Here is a 27,389-nt window from a genome sequence, read left to right on the forward strand (position 1 = left end):
AACTCTTCTGTTATCAAAGAAGGTAATTTAGCTGGATCTTGTTTGATGCTCAAGGCAACATTATCCCCTTTATCACTACTATTCTCTCCATCTTCTATATGGACAGATGGTAGGAAAGTGGGTCATCTCTTTCATCATCACTTTTGTCCTGGATTTGGAACACTTACCTTTTCTTCTACCCTCTCCTGAGGGAACAAGTTCATATCCCTATCTTCAGTTTGATGATCATTTTCTGAGAAAAATGGTCCAGCATCTTTGGAAGATGATTCTGAAACAGCACTAGCATAGAAATAGTTAGTAAGTCTGGGTAATTTGCTTAAAGTTTTCTCTCTTTCTAATTTAGCTTTCCTCTTCTCTACTCCATTTGGAAAATGCCGACCAGAAATCTCATTGATGTGAGGTTAAAACAATACTAAAGAAGTACTGTGCAATTCCTTTCATTATAGCCAGCAACCTGTGATTAGAACCACAAATTTGCACCCCGTCACCAGCTACTGAAAGGCTGAAAAATATGAATTAAACTTTAACTGTCAAAGCTTAAGAAACTGTTACAAAAATCAGGGTCAGCAGAGGGCATACATGATTTCTTGTTCTTTTATTTTCAGTGTTAGTAGGAATATGATCAAAACCTCCCTTGTACATAGTATATATTTCAAGGATTGGAGGCCCCCCAGAAAACAGAGGCCCAGGGATGCAGCCTCTTTAGCCTCCCCATTAATCCAGCACTTTCAATTTCTGCAACAAATGAAGCAAGGTGCTACGGACAACAATCTCCTTTAGTACAGAACCCTGATTCATCCCCAGAGCATTTCCATCTTATTCACCGAATGAGTCAGGAGTCCAATGGAAAAAATAGCATATGATCGCTAGAGCAGATCTGAAAGTTTTTCATAGAAACGTGTCAATGTTAATGAAATTTTATTTTGAAAAAAAAACAAACAAACTGATAAGGCAAAAGATTTAATACATTTTCTTCAAACTTTGCACAAAAAAAAAACGAACACTCTGCTTTGCCTTCAGAATACGTCTGGGTATTATTAGGCCAAACCAGTTTTCCAGGCTTTAAGAGAGTTAAAAATAAAACTTTATCGTAGAAGTTAGATGCAACCTTAATTACAGAGATTCCCACTTTCCATAATAAAGACAATACAGAGCAGGAACAATTTGCAGCTTCTCATTTATTAAGAATTCTAATATCAGAGACAGGTTTTTTTTCTGCTTTGAAGAAATATGATGTAGTTAATGGTACTCAGAGGGAAGAATGGCATCTAACTGAATTACTGGGACCATATCCTACAGCACACTGGGTACATGTGGCTTTAAAACTAGTCTTAATCAAACAAGATGTACTTAATTTCATATTTCTTGGAAAGCAATGTTTAAGTTTCAAGACTCTTTTTTTCCATGATGCTAAATGTCTATAATCTACAGTTGAATTGCAAGGAGTTGAATATTGATGTTTCTGATTTTATTAGGAGACTGAGATGAGCCCTTGCAAAATGTCTGATATAAGCCTGATAAATTATTTAAGCAGGGAGAGGATCCCAATATCTGTAATTTTACTCTTCTCTGTATGCTTCTGCTTGGCTGTTTCTTTTAATATTTTTAATGTCACTATGGCTAATTACCATTTTCTTGTAGGTCTCTTTCTGTGGTTAGCATGCTACCAGTTTTTACATACAAGAAGAACTATTTTGTGATCCTCTCTCCAGATTTCTCTTAGTACCTACTTTTTTTTAAAGTAGTTGGAAAGTAATTGCTCACTCCTGGGGTCTCTCTCAATTGATCCCTCCAGAGCTGTGATTCATCTTTCTCCCAGTCAGTATGGTGGTGTGCATGCAATACTGCGTTGTTCAGACATTTTGTCCAAAAGTCAGTTTAAATACTGCCATAGACAGCAACTAGTTTTCTGTTTAAGCTTTGCTCTCTAAAAGTCCTCTACTTTTCCAATTTCCCTGGCATTATTGTATTGCTGTGAAATTACTTTCCAGTGAACCCCCTCCCAAATTCCAATTACAAGTATCCTCAAACAACAGTTCCTGAAAGCAGAAAGACCGTCTCTGAAGATGAAATAAGCTCTGTGACTGAACCCCAACACCACTTCCAGCTTTAAACCCCAGATGATTTTATATGGGTCCATGCAATAGGGCAGAAAAAGCATGGAATACCTCAGAACAATTGCTAAGCAGAATGTTTCATCCAACTAACATTCCAGGGTGATTTGGCTTCTATATTTCACTTATGTTTAAACCTCAACAAGTGGTTCTGTTAGCCAGTGACTCTCTTGCCATGTATCTCTCTTCTCCCACTAAATAATGAGCAATATTGTGATAAACAACAACATCCTGTGCATTAGTAGTATGCTGTAGGTACATACCTCTGGTTCTTTATGATACATGAAGTAGAAAGCAGTGTGCCTTTAGCCATCCAAGAAGTGCACAAAAACCGCTACTTTTTACTCCTTTGGATTCTCATTCTCTTTTCACCTTCAACCTCCCACTATTTCTATTCATCCCCTATTACCAGATCTATGTCCATTATCTATGTCCATTCTCCCTCTCATTTAACATAATGGATGTAGAGAGGTTTTTTATTTGTGTCTGTGATGAAGTCACAGCCTTGCACTTTTGGAAGCTGGGAGATGGTTGTAATATCAAAAAGGCACAACCAGCCCATCACACTATGGCATTGGACAATCAGTGTCCCTAGTGAGACTCTTATTATACTTAGTGCTTTTGATCCATAGAGCCCCACTTTTACAAGTGAAGCATATGAAGTATAGTGAGGATAAGCAACACGCCCAGTGTGAGAGTGAATCAATGCAAACCAACAATAGAGTTTAGTCATGTATTATGCCAGTACTCCAGTCTATTACACACTGGACCACATTGCCTCTCTAAAAAAGGTAATCTTAATGAAAGGCTGAATATGTTTTGAAATGAATTCCTAAAGCACGGTAATAGGTGAGTGCAAGTAAACTAAGCAGTTAACTGGATAATATTAAAAATAGGATGGCCCTGAATTCTCTAATAGTTTTTTTGGGAAACAAACAAGCAAAACCTGCTGAGTTATTATTTTATTATAATTGTTCGAGGGCCTGATTTAGTGGGAGACATTCCATTTATTACAGTGGGCTTTGGATCAGGACTATTTTTGCACAGCTCCCACTGCTTATTATTTTATTTTAAAATATTGCACATGTGAGATAACAATAAAGGTAGATTTCAAAATAAATACTTTTTTCTGTATTCTTAATGGAAAAAATATCCTCTCGTAAAAATGTAATGCTTGTATGTCACCATCAGAACCCACCTCTTGGCACTTTCATTCCTATGTGATTAAATTGTTCAACCAACGGACACAGAGGTCATCAGGTTTCAAGGTCAGCATAAAAAAATGATATTTGATACAGAAAATACAACATTTTGCATTATGTCATGAAACAAACACCACACTTACATCAGTACAATCCTCTTGTGTAAACATAATTGTGCTAGAAATATTGATTTTTATATTACAAATACTAAATTGTAATTGGAAATCATACATTGAATATTTTATTTAAATATGCCCAATAAATTGTTTAATATACTGTCTGATGAATCAAAATCTCTCCCCTGACAAAAGTAATTTTCTGCTACATATAGTCTTAGCAAAAAAACAATAACAAGATGCAACATATTTACAACCATCATGTTTTAACAATAATTTAACAATAAAATTACAGCTACAGATCACTCAAATGTGTCAGTGGTATACTATAAAGTCAAACTTTAATGACATTGTATATGTATTTGTCAGTGTATAGGTATACATTTTACATATCTAAAATCATATAAGAACATCTACTATCTACATCTAGGTCAGCAATATTACTTGAAGAACAGCAAAAGCTCTCATGGTATTCAAGGCTGTCATAAAACATTTCTAAGGTTTTTTATTTTCTTTTTTAGAGAAGTGAGTAGATGATGATGGAGAATAAGAACAAGACTTTCCCTCCATTTATGGGAAAATCCTATCCCTGCTCAGGTTCACAACCAGATAAACTAAGCCAGAGTGCTGACTTCTGACCCTATGGTTACAGGGCACAAATGGAATCCTCGGGGGATCTTCTCTAAGGGACTGTTGCACAATTGTTATGCAACAGTACAATTCTGAGCCCTGCCCAAGGAGTAGGGTCTATAATTCTGTCCTCCAAGCATTTGAGGCTATGGTTCGGTATTCTGGCACAGAGGTTCCCTCGGGCTGTGGAAGTGGACTCACTTTTTCGAAGCCTTACAGATCAACAGGCATTTCTTTTAACTATAAACCAGTCTTACCAACCACTTGGGATGATAAATGTTCCTCCCACCCCTTTGGAAATTTTCCCATCCGCATGAAAAAAGCAATAAGATGAAGGAAGCCCCATTATGAGATAAGAATCAGAACACCTGCATAGCCATAGCCTGCATAGTCCATGTCATTACTGCTGTTAAGAGATGAATAGTGGGTGTTTGGCCACTGGATATGCCCCATTGTACATGGTGTACATTTTCTCTCCACCTTCTCCAAGGTACAGTTCCACACAAATGACTTCTCAACTTCTCAAGCTGAAGTGCCACACAAGAAGTCTTCCTTCATTGGTTCTCAACTGATGTGATGCCCTGTATGGTGGAAACACATTGTTTCCACTGCTTTAGTCCATATCCAGCTATATAAGTGCCCTAAGTAGTGGACCCTGAAAATAAATTTCTAATTTTCATTTGAGACAGCCATTATTTTTGAGCCTGTATTATACACCACATCGATAACTATGGTAGCTTTGAACCTCATCACTTCTGTGACCCTCAAATGGATACTATAGACTAGAAATTAAATATATATAAATAGCTTATTGGAAACTGTGAAAGTTAAGTAAAAGAAGTATTAACATAAATGATTATGGTCCAGATCATCACTCGAAGCCAGCTAACCCTATACAGTGACAAGAAACTCTATAACTTTCCAGTCATGCAATCACAACTGTTATTCTACAATTTTTCAACAGGGGCTAGGTGATTTTTTTCATACATTTTTAAGGCCACAAGGGACTATTATGAAACTCTAATTTGATGTCCTCCAACACAGGTCATAGAATTGAACCTAGTAATTCCTGCACATCTATAACTCCTGTTCAGTTAAAGCATATCTTTTAAAGATATCAGTCAAAATATAGACTTGAAATGGCAGAGAATCCACAAAATCACTAGATAAATTGTTTCAGTGGTTAATTACCATACTGTTAAAAATTGCACCTTTCTTATAACCTGAATGTGCCTAGTTTCGGCTTCCTGCCAGTGGATATTGTTATGCCTTTCTTTGCTAGGTAAAAGTGCACACTACTCATCTCTCCATCTTATTACTTACAGATCATGATCAAGTTATCTTGTAACCTTCTCTTGGATGAGCTAAATAAACTGAGTTTCTTAAGTCTGTCACGGTAAGTCAATTCTTCCAGACCTTGAATCATTCTTGTATCAACTTTATGAACCCATTTCTGACCCATTCCTCTGGCTCTATGAGTGGAAGCTGAGGGAGGGGGGGAAACCTTCACATGGAGGTCCTGTTTCTCTGTTCCAGGGGTGGAAGAAGGCTGAAGGAAGGGCAAGCATCTCACAATGGAAATGTTGTGGGATGTCATAAAGAAGATACCTATTTGGAGGCAGAGGTCCCGAGCACAGGAAATGATAGACTAGCCCAGTCCACCTCATATTGAAAGAAAGTTCTGGAATACTCTGAGAATACTTAAAGGACAGGGAAGTCAACAGATGAAAGAAGTGGGTGCTAATGTGGTACATTGTGCTGAGGAAGAATGGCCACTAACCTCCCTTATTGTCACCAAGGCATGAAGTTTCCAGAGGTGATGGTAGAGATGCTCCAGTCATGTGTTTATCCTGCAATAAAGTGGGACACATGAAAATAAACTATATGAAAATAAACTACCCTCTCATTGAGCATGACTTTGTGGGCTGCTATTTTAGCCAGGCAGGGTTGATGGGGGTCTTCAAAGTGGCTATCTTCCTGAAGAGGAAGGACAGTGTCCGCCAAGCTTTATTTTCATTGTAGAAGAAGAAGAAGAAATAAACAGAAGACTTGCCATTTTATGAATTCTTACCATGAGGGGGAGAAACCATGATCTTAGGACAGTAGGAAAGAATAGTTTGCACCGGGAGTAGGACATAGCCCCTTGAATAGTCCAGAGAACATCAGTATGGTATACAATTTGTTAGCAGGGATTGGTAAACTACCCATATCAGGAAGAAGAGTGGCAGAGGAGTAGACAGTGGAGAAGCTTTGAGCTTAGCATTCTGAACAGGTGAACCTCATAGCTGGATTTACCCCAGATGGAAGGCAATTTTGGGGAGCAGCTGCTGGTTCAGGAGATATGGGAAACCAAAGCAGATCGCAGAAGGGAGCAAATAGGACCCCAGACCATACTCCAGGGGGTTGCTATTGGAACCCAGAAAAAGTCCAATGGGGAGGTGGTGGCCATGCAAATATTGACACCAAAGATGACAAGAGAAGAATGTGTAGCCCAAGCTCTTCTCAGAGAACACGGGTGCAGCTAATGGATGAATGCCAGGCAGCCCTTGAGGAGCGAGGTCACTCACTTGTCATGATAAGTGAACTCCAGGAGAAGCTGAACACATTACAGACCCAGTCCGAGTCTTCATGGGGATGACAACATAAGTAAAAGAAAGAATGGGGGAAGGTGGGGAAGGAAAGAGAGAGAAAACATTTCTTTCCAGGTAGAACTTGTCCTATGATAGGCAATATTGTAAGTGTAGGTAACAGGGTGGCTTATTTGTGGGCTGGAGAGCCTGGGACAAAGACAGCCCTGATTACAAGATGAGCCCCATCTGAGGGGAATCAATATAAAAAGACAGCAGGAAGTTGCAGGAGGGTTGGTTCAGAGAAGTAGCTAGGATTGCTAGGGGCAGGAAGCCTGGTAGTAAGTGACAGAAGAGACTGTGTGGAGCTGGATGATGAAATACTTTGTGTTTGTTTTAGGATTTTTGTGGTCAGTTTTTTACAAACTCTGTTGCCACCCTGGTAAAGATTGAATTGAAGAACTTAGAATAATAAAATCATAGAATCATAGAGATAGAAGGGACCACAAGGATAATCTAGTCTCACCCCCTGCCAAGATACAGTATTTGTTATGTCTAAATATTTAACTTGTTAGTTTTATTTCTGTTGTGTCTGATTCAGGGACAAGAACCCAAATGGCAACACTTATAGGATCAGCCTACAGACTGCACACCCTTAGTTGTCACCTACCACCCCATACTACAACCCATACAGGTATCAACAAACAACTACCATCAATACTCAATGGGGACCGCATTCTGAAAGAAATCTTTTCTGAATCCCCACTTCTGGCCTTCAAACAACCCCCCAACCTCATCAGACAGATCTCCAATGCTACAATGATGAGCACCCCCTACAACCCACCTTTTAAGATCCATGGATCCTACACATAGGTCTATCACAACATGTGATATACCTCATCTAGTGCTCTAAATGCTCCAACAACACCTATGTGGGTGAAACCAGACAATCACTACACTCTCAAATGAACTCATACTGACAATGACAAAAAACCAAAAACACCCTATCACCTACGTGTGAACACTTTTCACAAAACAGTCACTCTATATCTGACCTATCAGCCCTCATCCTCAAAAGAAACCTGACAACACTTTCAAAAGATGAGTCTCAAAGCTTAAATTCATAACTCTGCTAGATACTAAAAATCATGAGCTGAACAGCGACATTGGATTTATGGATCATAACAAAAATCTATAACCCAATAACCTTCTCTTTTTTGTTCAATGACTGCAGAGGTGTTAATGGGCCACTCCACCTTTAATTGTCCCTTATAATATATGCTACCTACCTATGCTAAACAATCTGTTCCATCTAGTATTTAGCTGTGACACTCAGAGAGCTGACGAAGAGCTGTGTGTTGCTCGAAAGCTTGTCTCTCTCTTATCAACAGAAATTGGTCCAATAAAAGACTTTTCAGACCTTGGAGTCGAACAGTAATTTACCTAGAAAAATTCCAAGGTTTTGCGCTTAATACTGTGTCAGCATCACCCTGGTCCAATCACTCAGATAGAATACTAAGAAAAAGGATTCCACAGGGAAAGAGGAAGGAATTGATGATGTGAAGATAGCTCTCTGCTTTTCCCTGGGCCAGGATCAATTTGACACCAATTCTCCATAAGAGGAGGCTGATGGGACAATGACTTTGCTTTCCTTCAACTAACCAGAATTCTCACCTTTCACACCACCAATGTTGCTGGTGCAAATTTATGAAGTTATTTCAAGAAAATGTTTGAGTTTCTTTTCCTTAGTCTAAACTCTGTTTTGTTATATAAGATATTGTGAAATTCTGGAGGAATCTGGGGACAATAATGATTAATCTTCATTCAGTGTCAAGAAAAATGTTACATTAACTGTGTCATTAGGGAATTTTGCACTCCAAATGCATTCAGAAACCACAAATAATTCTTTAATATTTTAGGAATAAAATAAAATAAAATCCAGTGTCATAAAAAAGTTACATTAACTATGTTGTGAGGTACTTTTCAGTAATTAGGAACATTTTTTTAAATGTTTTGGTGAAATAACTTTATTTAACTAGCAAATTAAAAGAACTAGCAGGAGTCTCATTCAATGTGAGGCTAGATGCAATTTTCACACACCAGCATCAATGTGGAATGGTCAGCGCATACAAATTCACTGCATTCTCCACATTGCTTGTGTCTCTTCCAGTCAACTGACCTTGGGCAAATGTGGCAGTGTCACCTGATGAGTTTGCTATGTGCTTCATAGTGGCTGGGATTTTTTTGTTTTTTTTTTAATGGTAGCCATGGAACGAGAGCGCAGCTTTGATGGACATGATGAGATGATTGATATCAAGGATTCTTCTCTTTATATGTGCATCTGAGTCATTCTCCTAGATTGACAAGGAGCAAGAGCCTTCTTTGTCTTGGTCAATTGTGGTGCAAAGCAGTATTACTACTGACCTAAACGATGAAATTTGCAATGCCAGCAACATGACCCATGTGTCATAAAAGAACCATTGGACACCTGTTTATCTTGCACCTGTACGAGTACATGCTTGTAAGATGGTCAATGTTATCGACATCAGTTTTAGTGTAATTGTAGTGGAGAATTATGTGGCGTTTCTTTTTGTCTCCTTCCACAAATTTTCCAGGATGCATCATTGATAGCATTTTTACCAACTTTCCCTTCTTTGGAACATAAGAAACCTGGGTGAGTGGCCCAGAAAACCTGAACGCTAGTGGCAATTTTTCTCTGCTGTGGTGTGGATGATTTTACTAGGTAGATCTGGCTTGTTTCATCCAATTGTTCCAACAAACATCAACTTTTCATTTAGTAGATCTTGAACAAGTTGGATACCGGTGAGGAAGTTATCCTCAACTACATTTCTTTTACTGTCATACCAAGGCTGAACATAAGCTCCTCATTGTCTGAAGACGAACCTGATGAGCAATCAATGGAAATGTAGTCTTTCTTCTCAGAGCAACTCTTGACACAATCTGGAACAAAGTCACTATCATCTAATATGTTATCATCACTTTCAGAATAGCAAATGATTTTATATGGTCAAAAGCTGAATATTGTGCCTGTTTTTCACCATCTTGAATTACGCAACAGAGGAAAATCTCCTCAAGAGTCTCCTTAGTCTGCAGTGTTTTGAGCACAATACTTTGACAGAAAATCCACTTAAAAGTGTTAGGCAAAAAGACCCAGCTTCTGTCTACTCTGTGATGAGGATACTTAAGAAGTCTGAATTTGAAGTGACCAGCCTCCCTGGAGTACCTTCTCCCTTAGGGTGACTATATGCAGCACTCACTGTCACTGTGATGCATTGTCAATTAGCGTATGCTATTACAATACAAGATACTCTCCCTAGAAGCAAACAGGTATACAACCCCCCAACCTAAAGCAAATACTCACCAGCAACCACACATCACTGAACAAAAACACTGACCCAGGAACCTATCCTTGTAACAAAGCCCGATGCCAACTCTGTCCACATATCTATTCAAGTGACACCATCATAGGGCCTAATCACATCAGCCATACCATCAGGGGCTCGTTCACCTGCACATCTACCAATGTGATATATGCCATCATGTGCCAGCAATGCCCCTCTGCCATGTACATTGGCCAAACCGGACAGTCTCTACGCAAAAGAATTAATGGACACAAATCTGACATCAGGAATCATAATACTCAAAAACCAGTGAGAGAACACTTTAACCTGTCTGGCCATTCTATGACAGACCTGCGGGTGGCTATCTTAAAACAGAAAAACTTCAAAAACAGACTCCAACGAGAGACTGCTGAGCTGGAATTGATATGCAAACTAGACACAATCAACTCAGGGCTAAATAGGGATTGGGAATGGCTGAGCCATTACAAACATTGAATCTATCTCCCCTTGTAAGTATTCTCACACTTGCTTCTTATCAAACTGTCTGTACTTGGCTACCTTGATTATCACTTCAAAAGTTTTTTTTCTCTTACTTAATTGGCCTCTCAGAGTTGGTAAGACAACTCCCACCTGTTCATGCTCTCTGTATGTGTGTATATATATCTCCTCAATATGTTTCACTCAATATGCATCCGAAGAAGTGGGTTGTAGCCCACGAAAGCTTATGCTCTAATAAATTTGTTAGTCTCTAAGGTGCCACAAGTACTCCTGTTCTTTTTGCGGATACAGACTAACACGGCTGCTACTCTGAAACAGGTATACATAGAGCTACTAAAAATATTGGATAACAGTTCGACATATTTCACCACATTTGTACCCTACATACTTCTTTGATTCTGAAAAAAATGTTTTATGTTAAATTAATCCCCCCCCCCATTGAACTGTGTATAGGTGCCTAGGTGGCAATGTCCTAACACAGTATATTTGGAGGGCCACTAGTTCATGAATTATCACCACACATATGCTTGTGGAGTACAGCATTACCCCAGGAATGTGGATAAGGGTTAAAATATAGTTGTAAGTACAGTAAAAGCTTTATACTGATCACTACAGAGATCTTTCAGATTAAGGGCAATGCTGCATCTTGTCCTTTGAGTAATTTGAGTTATAGCCCTATTTTAAAGTTGTATTTATCTAGGCAGGCCAGAAAAAAATCTAAAACTCTTGTATAACAAGGTAAAATTGTCCTGTCAATGTATTTGAATTCTGGACTGTTATGGAGGGTCAGAAAAATAATTGACAAATTGCAAATCACACTGGATGAAATGATTGCTACAATATCTATCTGTCTATCTATCTAGTCTACAATAAATTGCAACGACTATGAGAGTACAGTTTATTATGTACTGAAAAGAAAAAAGCTGAGGAAATATTTTATAGAGGAAATATACATAGGAATTAGGATCACCTGCAAGAAAACTCAGAGGAATAATAAAGCTAGTGTGATCCAGCTAATGAGAAGAGTTCTTACAAATGCATCAGGAAAGTTTACATGACCAGAACTGTATAGTTTTCCCAAAGGAACACATACAATGCCTGTGGTAAGATGGAGCATTTTGCAGTTATTAGCAGGAAATAATAATAATAAATATTTTCCTTGCCTTTTTACATGGTTATAATAATAATATTATTATTATAATATTATAATATTATTATAATAATAATATAACCATGTAAAAAGGCAAAGAAAATGCATGGCCAGATCTTCTTCTGGAAAATAGAAGATTTCAAAAAGCCATGTTTCATTTAGCGACTCACTGTATATACCTTCTGTAAGAGACTAGTACTTGTTCTCACTATTCAAAACCCATTTTTCTAAGACACTTGCTGTGAGGTCTCCTTGCTTCTCAAAGTGCAGTACAAAACAGTGCCAGTATTGTTGATAAATAATTCTATCAAAGTCTTACACTAGTTCAGTTACAGGAAGGGAGTATCTTTCCATGCCTGAAGTTGTAGCAAAATATTTTTTTTAAAAGATGGAATTCAATTTTGCACTGAAAACTGGAATAAATATTAAAATTACTGCTTGAAATATCTGATGGGTGAAGAGAAATGTTTGCAGTAAAGTGCCTTGATAACATACAATCTTTTCTATTAGTCTGTCTAATGTTGGTCTACAGAAAAGAAGATTCAAATCACCTTTACACAAAACATAGAGTAAGAAATAAATATTAAAACACTCTTAGGCTTAGTGATGACTTACAAAGAGGTTTGAAAGCATGTTATAAATAGAAAAAAGTATATGTAAAATGTAAAAGTTTGGATACTCTTATCTTCACTGATTCTCAAACAAGAGAAGGGATCATTCACTTCTTTCACGTTATTAGTCACTCACATATAATCAGTGACGATAAGAATGTCAATCCCCTGCCAATAGTCATTCTGTGTAATGTTTTTACTACAGCATTTTCAGGCTTTCCATGCATGGAACTCTCACAACTCTGCAAAAGAGAAGGCAAGTGAAATTACTGTAGGACTACTGGGCTCCTTTTTGATACATGCAATCTGGTTCTGCGGCTGTGTGATGACAGCTTAGGAAATGACTATAGGATACAGTTTGATTGTTTGGGCTCTCAGGCTGATTGTTAGCGTGTGGATGGAATTTTGAGTGGTGGGTTTGAGTTATGTGTGAAAAAGGTACATGCTCACTTATTTACTTTATGAAATGAAACTAATTAGCAGTGAAAATTAAGCAAATTACTTTAAAAATATTAATTATGTGTTTGTTTGTATTGAGGCTATGTACAAGTAAATTAAACAAACCCTGTGTATTTGTACTGGTCACACAATCACAATATTTGCATCAGAAATGATACATTTGGGAAACTGTCACCGGTCTACCTGTGATAGACGTGCTGGACAAACTGGGAGGCTGTGGGCACAATCTGCCTACCCCACTACACCTTCACTAAGTGTTAAACCTGAAGGGGAAAATTAAAAGGGCTGAACATGGCTCAGTTAGGGCCTGACCAGGAAGGAGACCAGGTCGCTTGTTCTCACGCAGTGAATGAAGGCTGGTTAGAGTCAGGGAGCTGATTTGGACAGCTGTCAGAGAGAGCCTCCCTGAAGGAGGGCATGTCTGAAATAGGGAACCTAAGGCAGTTGGGAAAGAAAGTCGCAGGAAGTGAGTCTGCCCAAGAATCTCTGCCCTGGTGGAGTAACCTGCAGTGAGCAAGAAGACTCCTTTTGAGTCAAGGACTGCCCTGCGAGGTGCATGGAGAAAACTCTCCTTCATCAGAACAAGCTGAGTGGCAGACATTGCTAAGGAACTCCACAGTGAACCTGGGCAAAAAGCTTAGAAAGGCTATGTCTGCACTATGAACTAGGGTTGTGATTCCCTTGGTCGGGTACAGATGAGGAGAGCTAGCACAATTAAGTTAGCACGAGTTTAAACAGCAGTGTAGCTACAGTAGCCTTGGTAGCTGACCTGTGCCAAGTACGAATCCTGCCTGAAACTGGTCAGTATGTATTCGGCTTGGCTCAACTTTGCTGCCACTGCCTGTATCACCATGACTACGTTGCTATTTACACTCATGCTAGATGAGGGCTGGTGCAAGTATCTGTACAAGACCACAGGAATCACACTCCTAGCCTAAAGTGTAGATGTATCCAGAGAGCAGAGCTGAAATGCCGGGAGTCTGGGAAGAAGCTGAGACAAAGGCCAAAGACAGGGCAAAGTAGGAAGTAGTCTAGGGAGAGAGCCTTGTGTTTGTGTAGTCAGGCCTTGACTGACAATCCAAGGGTCCCTGGACTGGAACCCAGTGAAGAGTTCCCCTATCAGCCTGCCAAGGAAGGTAGAGAGGACGCCTCACCCCCAACAAGGGGTAAGTACTATTGAAACTCCCTGATGCCAGCGGTAAGGAGTAGTGATTCCAGACTCGGACCAATGGTCCAAGGTGAAGTTGATAGGCTATTGGTCATTGGACTATTGGTTTACAGAAGGGATGGGGCTCTATCAGATCCAGTGAGAGGCATGAGTTCCAAGAAGAAGCAGACCACTGCAGGGCTGGCATGGTTGTCAGCAGGGGACACTAAAGGAGCAGAACATACTCTGTCACACCCACACATCAGGTGAAATGTAGATTTACATGTCAATTTTTTAATGACTTATACAATTCTCTACAGTTCAAAACTGTAGATTTGCCATCTTTGAAAATGAAATCCCTAGTGTCATATTTTAAGTTTTAAATTTTTGTAACAATGCTGATGGTTGTTTGCCTTTTTTTAAAAAATATCTAATTTGATACTGAACAAGTAGTTAATATATTCTTCTAGTATCCTATTTTAATATCTGTCAGAAGATTTCCCTATATTCATAGTCTAACAACAACAACAATAATAATAAATCAATATGATAAATTTTCAGTAAAAACTAGACTTCGTTTCAAAGAATGAGGTCAAAGAAATATTCCATAATATTCAAACAAGCAGGTAATAGTGAGGAGAAAAAGGAGTACATCACTATTTTAAGCAAGGTTTTAGTGGCTCTTTCTATGCAGGTGGCTGCCCTAATACCAGTTTAAAGTGGAATTGTCAAGATTTTTTATGTAAAATATAAAATTACCACATGACATAATAATATAGAATATATAAAATATAAACACTTATAGAAACATATTTAATAGATTAAATACAATTACGTAGTCTATACAGTGGCCACCGTTAAAAAGTAGATTTTGCTAGCAATTCGAAACAGTTATTTTCCTATAATTGCAACAGTGAAATGACATGGTAATTCAGATATCACTATTGCTATCTGTTGAAAATTATGTCTTTTTAACGGAAACCACAGTAATTTTTATTTGACTATTTTAATTTAGGGAATTAACAGGATTCCATATAGAATATTAAGGAATGATTCTTATTGTGCTTTCATGCCAATACACTTTCATATTTAAAAACAGAAAGATGGAATATGTCCGATGGTCAACTTACAACTGAAATTATTAAGCTTCTAAAATTGGAGAGTGTTTTCAATGGGAAAAAGTGATCAAGTGAATTTTGCTAATCTTTTCCATAGAAGGAGTTTATTAGATACTAATAAGAGACTCAAAGCCAATATAATTGTCTCTGTATTTCTCGTATGCACACAAATTCCTTTTGCGCCACAGAGGTGCCAATCAAATGCCAATTAAAGTTAATAGAAAAGCTACCATTGACTTCACAGGCAGAGAATCAGGCCCAAAGTGAGAAAAAAAGAACAATGGATAATGATATGAGAAAGAGTACCATTACTTCTTCAACATGATTGGTATGAATAATAACTTGTAATAAGGGAGACCATGAACAACACAAGAACTTCAAGAAACAATTTAGTTGCAAACTCTGAACTCTGGTAAGCAATTTACATTCACAGTGGCTCCCTAGAAAGCTGACATTTGCTGATATTACCCTTTAAATGTCATTTGTGATAGCTCCCCCTTCTATGTATAGGGCATATGTACAAATACTGCAAATGATATAATTGTGAAAGCAGTAAACAGGCTGAAGGCTGCTCATTGTACATTTTCAAGGCTCCCATTGATTTCAATGGGGTCAGAATACCATCCAGAGAGAATGACTTATTTTTTCAAGGATAATATCCCCCACCCCCACAGATAGATCGTTCAGCACAAAATGAGAAGTATTAAAGGGTATTTAAAATATGTAATGGCTCAAGAAGAAAATGTAAATACACTGAAACTGGAACATAGGGAAATAGGACTGGAAGGACCGGGTCATTGATTCACATTCAATCTACAAATAACTGTTCTCCAAAAACGGATGTCTGAAATATTAGTACAAATCGATCCTTTCCTAACATGAAAGGACCTCTTTTTCTTTAATCAACATATTAGTCAGAGTCCCATGAGAGCAAACCCTTCCCTCCACATCCCTGCTATTTTCATTAAAATCAAAACTAAAAAAAAGGAAATAAAATTCTTGGAGTCTTAAATCATAACAAAATAGTTACCAAACAAAGTAAATAAAGCTTTTTAAACTTAACACCCAAGTCCTTGCAGCCTTGCTTCTCAGAAAGAGCTGATCTGAATGCCTATTGGTGGACTGCACAGGGTCCCTGTTGGTAACTTTAAACAACGAAAAACTTTCATTTAAAAAAAAAAGTGTTTAGTTTCTTCCTAGATCTGGGACACCATAAACCCGATTATGAAATATTTGTGAGCAAGGAAACCAGTCGAGTTATTGGAATACAAATGAGTACATTATGCTTTTCATGTTTGCAAACCTAGGGCAATTTTTTTCCTGATATGTGCAGCAAATCTTTGATGCATAATATGGGTGTCTGCTGCATTCTATGTGAAGAACTTCTACTGATGTTGTTAATACTAGCTTCACGTGTGAAATGTGTGCAGAATATGCCATTGAGAACCCACGTGTAAAATGGAGACAAGAGTTTTGCCTTATGTTTTTTAATATAACTGACATTTACATACTGTAAAGCAGGTTTACTACAAGGTAGAGATGAGTATAACTGGTGAAAAAAACTTTTAATTACATTTCAATGCATGTATTATTGGCCAGTTTATTTTGCCTGATTTCATGCTCACTCTGTACTTCCCTCTCTTTTTTGTGTGAATTGTTGAGACTGAAAATCTTATTGAAATGTATGAAAGATAAACAGCCATACTGTAACTCTCCTGTTGTTACCTCTGTGGGCATGAACTAAAAGGTTTGCACAAACAGGCTTACATTAATGCAAACTAAGATCCTTTTATTTCATGTTTGCAGGGTCCACATTGGCCGGGAACGGCGAACCGCGGCCACTGGGAACTGCGGAAGGCCGTGCAAATGTATCTATCTATCATCTATCTATCTATATTATGTGTATTTGTGATAATAGTGTTGAGTATTAAGACACATTATGACACTGCAACCTTATATTCAGGCCATCATCCTGAAAAGACTTGTGCACACACTACTTGAAATACATGACTAATCTCAACAAGTTGACATTAAGCACATGAATGTCTTTGCAGGATCGGGGCATTAGTTTGCACATGTCCTACATAGTTCTTGAATCTGCAGAACTCTCTCTATGTATATATTTATTCATGTTTTGAATTTCCTCTCCCTTTGATGTATGATTTTACAGGCATTTGTATTTTATCTTGGCTGAAGGATCAGTTAGCATTTTACTAGCCTGCTATTGCCAAGCTTATGTCTTTAGCATGATTAAAAGAAGCAGTGTTAAAGAGTTCTTTACTGTGAAGTGGGTTGAAAATGGATGGTATGGATAACTGAAGATTTTATTCTTTTTCTTTTCTTTTTTTTTCCAAGGACATTTAATGAGTGTGTAATTTTAGTTTGAGATATACAAGAGATTCCAGTTTCAGGGACGATAAATGCATTAACCTTGTGCACTAGAGCACAAATTAGAATCCTAATGCAAAGAACAAATAACTGGGCAGTGTCTGGGATATTCCATGGAGCTTGGAGGGGGTGGGAAGAGATTCCTTCCCGACAGTTGATCCAGAAGCAGCCTCTCTGCCACCTGACGGCAGCTCCAACAATCCCCTCCTATTGGATAGACTGGCTAGTGAATGTTCATTATTAGATCTATTGCCCCAGACCCTCTCCCCAGCTCTCCTTATATGGGAAACTAAAGTGCAGGAAGACCCTGCTCAAGCCCAAAAATCTAGAGTCCCCCCTCTAAGCACAGTGTCATGGTATGCATGTGCAGGGTTCTATCATTTGCAGTCAGGGCTCTTCCAAGTCATGGAGGAAGGGACAGAATTTACCCTAAAACTGTGAATATAACATAAGGGTATAGAGAAAAATATCCTGTAGCATACAAAGGTGAAATCCTGACGCAGTGGAAAACAGTATGGCCTGTGATATATAGGTGGTCAGACTACATGATCTAATGATTCCTTCTTGTCTTAAACTCTGAAACAATGGGAGTTTTGCCTCTTATCTCATTGGGGCCAAGATTCCACCCCAAGTGTGTGGATACCAGCATGGTGTGTCTGACCAATAAGTGTATATGTGTTTAAAGGTATTGTGTGAATAATGAAATGTAACATACATTTATTTTCTTCTATGAAGAAAGAGCACATGCCCCTCTTCTCCTTAGTTTCTTCAATATATTTTTTCTGATAATATTTTATTTTAGGGGTTAAGGAAAAAGTCACAAAGAGCTGTGCCTTCTGAAATAGTTATTTTCCTACCAAACTGTGAGTTAAGCATAGATCTAGCTAGCATTATTTACCTCACCTGACTGATCAGTCTCAGACAGAACATAAATATTATTTAGCTTTTTCTTTTGTATTTAATATTCCCAGATAGTGCTAATGCTGAAGCACATGAGAATATTCAGCTTCTGGTAATTGAAGCACCATTCTCCTACTGTATCTTTACAGCATTTCAATAGATGACAATTAGAAACAAAAGGAGAAAAAAAATCCCCAAAATATAAAAATAACATTTATCCTCCAAAAACTCAACCATGCATGCGGTCAAAATTGTTTGCAGCTATTATACTTCCTAAGGATTATCCTACGTTCATTGCAGGAAAATATCTGAAAACTACAAAAACTGAAATTAATCTATTCAAGAGGGATTCTTGGAAAATAGAAAACTACAAAGGAACCCGGCAGGAGGTTTGGCCTCCAGATTTTGATCCCAGGTTTTCAACTTGTACCTCTCTATCTGCCACAGCACAAATGTGAAATGCCATGTGTGAAAGACACAAAATGAAGGAGACAAAATAATCATCTACACAGGAAGCTTAAAATGTTGTGGGAGTCATTCCTTAAGTGTTATGGAGTTTTGGCAACCTCACCTTCATGATTCTGAATTTCCGACGTAAATAATTTTCAACAATACAAGTAAAGAGACGCCCTGTTTTGGGACACTTATGTAACTTTGGTATTAAATTTGGTATTTCTAGAAATACAGGATGTCTGAGAGGTGATGGATCTGCTGTTGGCAAGGACAACCCACTTAGGTGCCTCCTGGTGCCATTGAGGGTCTCCCCAGGGCATCTTCCAACTACCTTGAAGCACTGCCCTGGGAATCCCCTTAAGAGTAGATTTGAGTCAAAGACCATTGCTGTTTAGGGTTTACTATGTTTTATGCTTACATTGATGTTTACTACATTGGGCTTTGCATCAGGACCACAGTGCAGAGGTGGCTACGGGAAAATGTCAACGTAGATTCAAAGTGGGGTAATTTTTTGATGGATTCCTTGCATGGTTTTTGGTGTGGGGTGTGTCGTGTTCACAGCATACACACAGACATTAGATAAAAATCATAAGTACTCTTGCTGGATGGCTGCAACATACCACTAATCTATTTTTGAGACTTCAGAATGATAACACACAAGAACCACCAAAAGAGGCTCCTCTCTAAGACAGTGAGTCACAGTTCACCCCTCCTTGCTTTAAACTGGCTATTTCCTGAATAGCTGTCTGCTGAATGACTCAGACAACCCAGATCACATGACTTTCTCCAGAGTACCTTAGCCTGCTGGACCAGAAAATCCCTCACTTTTAAAGTGATAGCCTGCCATGTCTAACCAGTTCACAATACAGTGTGTGTGTGTGCACGCGCACATGTGCTCCAATCTCCCCCAGCTCTGTTCCTGCCTTTCCACTATCCACCCTATCCTTCACTGACAGCTCTGTCTAGTAGGATTCAGCTGCACAGGCAACTGACCCCCTTATGGGAGAGGTAATATCTGTTATTGGACCAACTTCAGTGGGTGAGAGAGACAAGCTATTGAGCTAACACAGAGCTCTTCTTCAGGTCAAGGAGGCTTACTCAGAGTGTCACACGTATGCATAGATGGGGAAGAGTTGTTCACAGAAAACCTTCATGCATGAATCCAAGGGTTTCAATCAGACTGTGGGTGGCTACAGCAAGCTCAGCGGGATTAAGTTGATTTTAGGGATTGAACAGCAAGGCACATCATCACTACAGGTCTTAATAATTTCAACTCAGCTGGAAGGGTTAGCTCACAAATGTTCCTGGAATACTCAGAGACTTATGACCTTGAGCAGCCTAAGTTTTGAGTCTTTTACACTCCATGCTGTTCAGTGCTGGGCTTTCCTCAGCCCATGGTGCAGGCAGAGTGTCTACTTCCCAGGAGACAAGGTGAACTTCCATGGCTCAAATCTTTCTTTTGAAGGTCTACTTTTGTAAGTACAAGTTCAACAAAGAATTTACACACATTTTTAATTTTAACTTGATGCCAGTGGTTCTTAAGCATTGATTAAGTCATTTTTGAATAGGGTTAGACTGTTGAATCAGGGCCCTGGGACTGACAGGTGTATATTCTCTTTGGCACGGGCCAATAATTTGCTTTGAAAAGAAAGAAATATCTTAGCTTCTTACTAACCTTGGTGGTGGTGAGGTACACAAACACAGTCATACTGATCCAGGGTCAGCAGATAAGAGCATACTATTTTGTATATCCATAGCTAAATAAATATTGCTAGTAAGATAAATGTATCATCATAATGTCAAAAACATCTTTTTTTATTGATCACTAGGTCACGCATAGCAAATATAATGCTAATTTACTACAAATCAAAATTCTGACAAAACAACTTGATTCAGACAGTTATTAAGAAATCATAAACTTCATTTAACTTAATTAATATAGTTCACTCATATCTAAAAATACAATTTCCTAAGTGTTTTTTATTTATCTCAGATGTTAGTGGTATATCATGTGTTTCAATAATGAATAATTACAGCATGTCATCCTATATTAAATTATCATAAGCAAGAACATCTGTAAGCATATAAGATAGAAGCAGCTTAATTTAAAAATGATTGGGTGCCAGTGGCATAGATATAGCACATTATTCAGCCAACTGAGGCTTAACATCAAAACAGACTAAGGATCCTAGACCCTTGGCCTATGGAAGCTGGTTATGCAGTGGAAGTGATGTGCTTTGCCTGACAGGGACGGGGCTATCTGCTTTTTTTATAGAATCCCTTACGGTTTCATTAGTCACCAAGTGTGAGCTTTTCTCTCTGTGCACCTGTACTCCATGCAGGAGATAATGTGCTGAGACAGAAGTCAACAAGAAAAAGGATAAATGAAGCAAAAAAAAGAAAAAAAGGAAATTAATTGGGATGTAGATAATGAACCAAAGCCAAATAATATATTTCTCGGATAAGGCAATAAAACATGCTGCATGAGATAGAATAAACCTGTAATGAAAATATTGAATAAAAGTCTTACTCATTTATAAAGATTTATTTTAACCTTATATAAAAAGAGCCTGCTTAATTCAGCTCTGTTAAGTTTTAATTCACATTCAGTTTGAATGACTTTCTGCTTAATCAGCATGCCATTTGGCATGTGTATCTTAATAACTTTCCTGAAGCTATTTTGAGATGCATAGAGATAAAAAATAAGAGCTGAAAGTTTTACTTTTCTCTTCATATACTTTAGTTTCCTGTATTTGCTGACTGATCACTGGGGTATGTGCTTAACACTTAAGCATATGCTTAACTTTTTCCTGAATTGGAATGGACATAAGCATGTACCTAAGTGCTTTTTGTCCTAAATATTTTTATATTTATATATTAGCCATGCAAGATTTAACTCTACTCTGACATCTTAAAAATAAAATGTGCAGTTAAAGTGCAGATTATAAACATTATTAAAGATGGTTCTAGAGGAAACTAGAGGGTGATAAGACAATGATAGATGCAGGTTGCTTGAGTTCTGAAATGGCACACAGGGAATCCCCAAACATCATCCTCTAAAGCCCACCATCCAAACCTGAGAAATATTGTGCACGACTACTGAAACCCCCAAGATGCTCTCTAGCTTTGCATTTTCCTCTCTGAATCTGAAAGCACAAAAAAACTAGAGGAACAAACAAACAAAATGGTGCCTGAACCTGATGGAATGCAGCTGATGGCTGTACTACAACTGGTGGCTGCAGATACTTTTGAAATTATATATACAGTATCCACCCTGCAGATGACCATGACTGAGATTCAGAATGTACTACAAGGTCTATCCAGACAGATGGGTGAAGCAGATCCCAAAATTTCTGAAGTGGAAAATGATCTCAAAGATAATATATTCTAGGTTATAAAGAACTATAATGATCTAAAAAACTACTGAGACCAAGTTAATTGATCTAGAAAGCCACTCCCAACAATGTAACATCAGAATTGCTGGTTTAAACTAGAGGAAATGGTGAATGCTCTGTAACTTGAAGTCTTTAAATCCTGATTTGAGGACTTCAGTAACTCAGCCAGAGGTTATGGATCTATTGCAGGAGTGGGTGGGTGAGGATCTGTGGCTTAGATGCGCAGGAGGTCAGATTAGATCATCATGATGGTTCCTTCTGGCCTTAAAGTCTATGAGTCTATCTATCTATGAGAATTATGGGTGTCCTTGAGAGAAGAGAGAATGGTAAACTGTGTGGATTTATCCCTACACTGCTAACGCAGTTGCTGGATCTGCTGGTAGATTTGTTTTGAAATAGACTGGCAACACTGGAGTCGCAAGCCAGCTCCAGGAGGTCAGCATTGATTGTGAAGTTCCTGAAGTTTACCATTAAAAAGTTTATGTGGCAGAAATACAGAGTGTGGGGTTTTTTTTTGGTTGTTGTTTTTTAAGAGCTATTTTGGGGAGAATGACTGATTAAAACACTGCTCTTTCAAGATTATGCCCATGATGGTTGAACTAAGGCAGATTTTAACCAAGTAAAACAATTGTCTGGGAAGATGGACTTGAAGTACAGGCAAGTCTCATCTTACGCGGGGGTTCCGTTCCGTGGTTAGCGCGTAAAGCGAAAACCGCGCATAGTGAAACACTCATTGAGTTCAATGGCGGGCAGAATCACCTGCACTACAGATGCAGTTTTTATATTGTTGTTTTTCTTTTTCCCCCCCGTTTTTGACGACCGCACAAAGCTGAATTCACGCATGTTAAATGCGCCTAAGATGCGACTTGCCTGTAGTTTATTAAATAGCCAGCAATGCTCCATATTAAGAATGGCAAGAAGATAGCATCTTTCTGTTCACCTTAGGAGTCAGAAAAACATCTCAAAAATCTGCAAACTCCTCCCTTGCAATAGGAGACATCCATGGAATGATCGAACAGTATGGAATTTATGTGGTGCTCTCTGAGATATGATATGTCTCCTCTAAACAAGTTAATGGGCACTGGTTGATATTTATATGTTAGTTCCTATTCTTTTTTTCTCTCTCTCATTAGGGTGGAAGGGTTGTTACCAATTTGCATCCTATTGCCTTAATTCATAGGAAAGGAGCATCAATGTAAAATCAATCATTTGATTAGTAATTTTATCGATAAATATCTATATCTATCCCATCTACCTATATATAATTGCTTTATTAGATGATGCTTGCTTATGGTTTCAAGAGTCTATTGGTTACAGGTGATTTCTGTCATTGTAGTGTTTGCATGCACAGGGGCTGTGAAGATCTGGAAGTTTCACTTGATCTAGCTGCCCCCTAGAACGTCAATTGTGATGTGGGTTTTTTTTATTTTTATTTTTTTGTTTGACTGTTTAAACAGATTCTTATTTTTTGATTGTATGTACTAATACAGGGATCGGCAACCTTTAACATGCAGGCCAAGGCATGTGCTGGCTGTCGCTTCCCGCAGCCCCCATTGGCCTGGAACGGTGAACCGCGGCCAGTGGGAGCTGTGATTAGCTGAACCTGTGGACGCTGCCTGTAAACAAACCGTCCCGGCCCGCCAGTGGATTTCCCTGACGGGCCACCTGCCAAAAGTTGTCAATCCCTGTACTAATATGTATCTTTCTTTCTTTCCTTCTTTCTTTCCTTCTATTTTGTTTTTTCACTTATTTAATTCCTTTTTCTGTCCCCATCCTGTCACCCATCCATGCTGGGAATTTCCTTGCTTATCCTGTAGAATATGTACTGGGAAGCTGCTTTTTTTTTCCTGATGATGTATACAAGAACTGTATCCTGTTCAGGAAAATTTACAACTTCACATTTATTCACAAAGCAACTTTATATTTTATCCAGTATATCTTAACAATTATGGCTCTGATAATTAAATGTGTCTCCTAGAATATAAAGGGTTTTAATAGCCCTATTAAAAGACAAAATATATATACTCAGTGCTAAAGAGAATGTTAACATCTTCATGCTCCACAAGACACATCTGACAGAACTTCAAGCTTGTAAACTTGAATAGAGATTGAGTAGGCCTCTCAGTTTCTAGTTGCTTTAATTCTAAAGCAAGGGATGTTGCTATGCTAACACCTAAAAAATAATATTAATATTTTGAGCACAATTTCTGAAAGTGAGGGCAGATGTAATGTCCTCAAGACTGAAATTGGCAATTCTATAATTGCCTTTGCCAATCTTTATGGGCCAACCAAGATGATGCCATTTTTTCCCCATTATTTTTTATGAGCATAAATGATATGGTCCATCATACTACTATAGCTGGATACTTTAACAAAACTCCAGACCCAGCCCTTGATAAATTTTTTGCATTTCCACATGGGAACACTAATATTTGTTTAGTACTACATACCTACAGATAGACATACATATGCCATCTGAGCAAATCAACATATTCACGGTATCAGGGAGGGCCAAACAGATCACAAAATTATTCTCTATGAGGATGATGCTGTTGTATTTATAGCTAAGCTTGAGGTGACTATACCTAACCTTTTCAAAAGTATTAATAAGTTTTGACACCTCTCAGGATACAAAATTAATTGTGGTGAATCAGAAATCCTAGGCATTAACAAATATGCCCCCAAGGGCCTTTTCTCAAATTGGGAATTTCAATGGCAATCCTGTTATATGAAATATTTATGAATACTGTGGCAGAGCTCTGACCTTGTCCCCGTGGGTCCTGCGCTTCTAGGCAGTATATGCTAGCCTCAGTGGCTCTCTGTGACCCTCCATGTAGCCCTTCTCTCTCTAGGGCCAGGGTTATAGTCTACTGAGTCCTTTTCATCATAAGCCAGCAAGGAGGTTGGTGAGAGAACTCCCACAGTCTCTGTTGTCCCTAGGGCTTGTTTTAGAACAGTTTAGCCTCCTGTCCTGACAGGGGCCTGACTTCCCCTCCCAGGAGGTGTTCCTGTAGTGGTGGGTTGGGGGGAACCCGGGCCCACCCTCTACTCCTGGTTCCGGCCCAGGGATCCTAATGGTAGCAGCTGTTGGCAGCCAACCTTTCACTGCCAGAGTTGCTACATTTCCCTGGGCCACTTCCCCACAGCTCTCCTGCTTCTCCCTTCTTCACCCTTACCTTAGGGCTCCCTTATCAATAACTTGAGGGTGTCTTCATTAACCAGCCCTTCAGCCGCACTTCCTCTCCTCTGGCTCCCTGGCTCTCCTCTGCCTGACTGGAGTGAGCCCTTTTTACAGTATCAGCGGGGCCTTAATTAGAGTCAGGCGGTCACATTAGCTTAATGCCCTCACCTGACTCTTTGCAGGTTAATTGGAGTCAGGTGTTCTCATTAGCCTGGAGCAGCCCCTGCTCTGGGCACTCAGGGAACAGAAAACTGTTAATCCAGTGGCCAGTATATCTCCCTTCTGCTATTCTGCTGCACCCAACTGGCCTGGGTCTATCACAACACTGATTCCCAATAACATTAGGACATCCCTATAATAAATGTAGAACCAATTATTGCCCAAGTGGCTAACGATTTGGCGAGATGGAGCTTGTTAATCTGTTTGTGGGGTAAAATTAATATACTAAAAATGAATGTCCTTCCCAGAATTTTGTATGTACTGAGGGCTATCCTCACTTCTATTTCTCAAACTTATTTTAAGAAATTCAATATATATTTTTTCAGCATGCTTCTTTGGGGTGCAGGTAAGATACCTAGTCTGGGTTTGAACAAATTTCAGCTCTCCATATCACTGGAGGATTTTGTTTTCTGAATATGAAAATTGATCATATCTTCTTTTTGTTAAGACAGACGTCTTTGTGGCTGTTAGAGATGAGTGCCTGGACTTCACTTTGGGTTCAGACTGAATGCAAATTGGTATTACCTCTCCCACTTTCAGGCCTTATAGGATCAAATTATTATGGGTGGCTCCAGAGCTCCCATAAAATTAGCTGTGAGGGCAAGTTTAGTCAAATTTTGCTAGAAAGTTCTGATTCCATCCATTCTTCCATTTAAAGGCAGTCCTAGAGCAATTATATCCTTAAAATTAGTGGCAAAACCTTGATGTGGAGAGATTGGATGGAGAGAGGAATTATGACTGTGTCACACCTAATTGACTATAATAAATTTAAGCCATTTGTAGATCTTACAGCAACAATTTGGGTTGCCCTCCTTCAGAGTATGGAATTCTCTACAAATGAAGCATTTACTCACGAATGTATTTTGATTGGATGCATTGGGAGCTCCAAAACCTCCAGAACACTTCTTATTTTGGAGGAAACTTCCTGGATTTAGCTGGCCAGGATTTAATCTTTTTTAAGATTTTCTGGTAAAAAAAGCTATGCCAAAGATTCAAAATTTGAGAGTTGATTGGAATAGCCAGCTATGAGCCAGGATGGGCAGAAATGGTGTCCCTAGCCTCTGTTTGCCAGAAGCTGGGATTGGGTGACAGGGCATGGATCACTTGATGGTAACCTGTCTGTTCATTCCCTTTGGGGCACCTGCCATTGGCCACTGTCAGAGGACAGGATACTGGACTAGACAGTCCTTTGGTCTGACCCAGTATGGCCATTCTTATGTTCTTATATCCTGTCCTGCTTCCTTCCCACACACAGATCCTGGATGATATGTAAAGCTCTACAAGAGGAACTTGAAGGATGTGATGAAGTTGTGGAGGCTGACATTTTCATAGGCTACTTGGAATAAGCCAGATCCATGCTCAAGGGAAGTACTGTTTGGGTACATGTCAGAGGAATGATGAGTGGGCATCAGGAGGATGAGTTTTAATGGTTATTTATGTGAGACAGCTAAGTGTCTCTTTAAATTTCCTGTGATGTGGGGTGTGGGTGGGGTACTGCACTATTAAGGACTGGAGCATTCTGAGATAAAGAGCTCAGAATGACATCTCAGTTACAAGTAGTTGCAGGTGGAGTTGACTGGAAACTGACCAAAGAGGGGTTCTTTTGCTTATAGTTAAAGACACTGTCTTACTGTGCCAAGCTGTTTATTTAAGTGTTCTGATGCACTTAAATCATCTGGCCATATTTATGCTCAGCACAGGAGAGGGTGTGGGCATCAGGGAGCAGCTGGCCGTAACTTCCTACCACTTAGAAATGTCTGAAAGCAGCTTCAAGTGTGTAACACAGGTGTAGGGTCTAGACCTGAGTGGAACATAAGAGCTCTAACTTAATTGAAAATATGGCTCAGTGCAATTAAATGGAAAACCATGGTAGGCTGGT

The sequence above is a fragment of the Terrapene carolina genome, unplaced genomic scaffold (genome assembly GCF_002925995.2).
Source record: "Terrapene carolina triunguis isolate 2854851 unplaced genomic scaffold, T_m_triunguis-2.0 Scaffold21, whole genome shotgun sequence".
In the NCBI taxonomy this organism is placed as follows: Eukaryota; Metazoa; Chordata; order Testudines; family Emydidae; genus Terrapene; species Terrapene triunguis.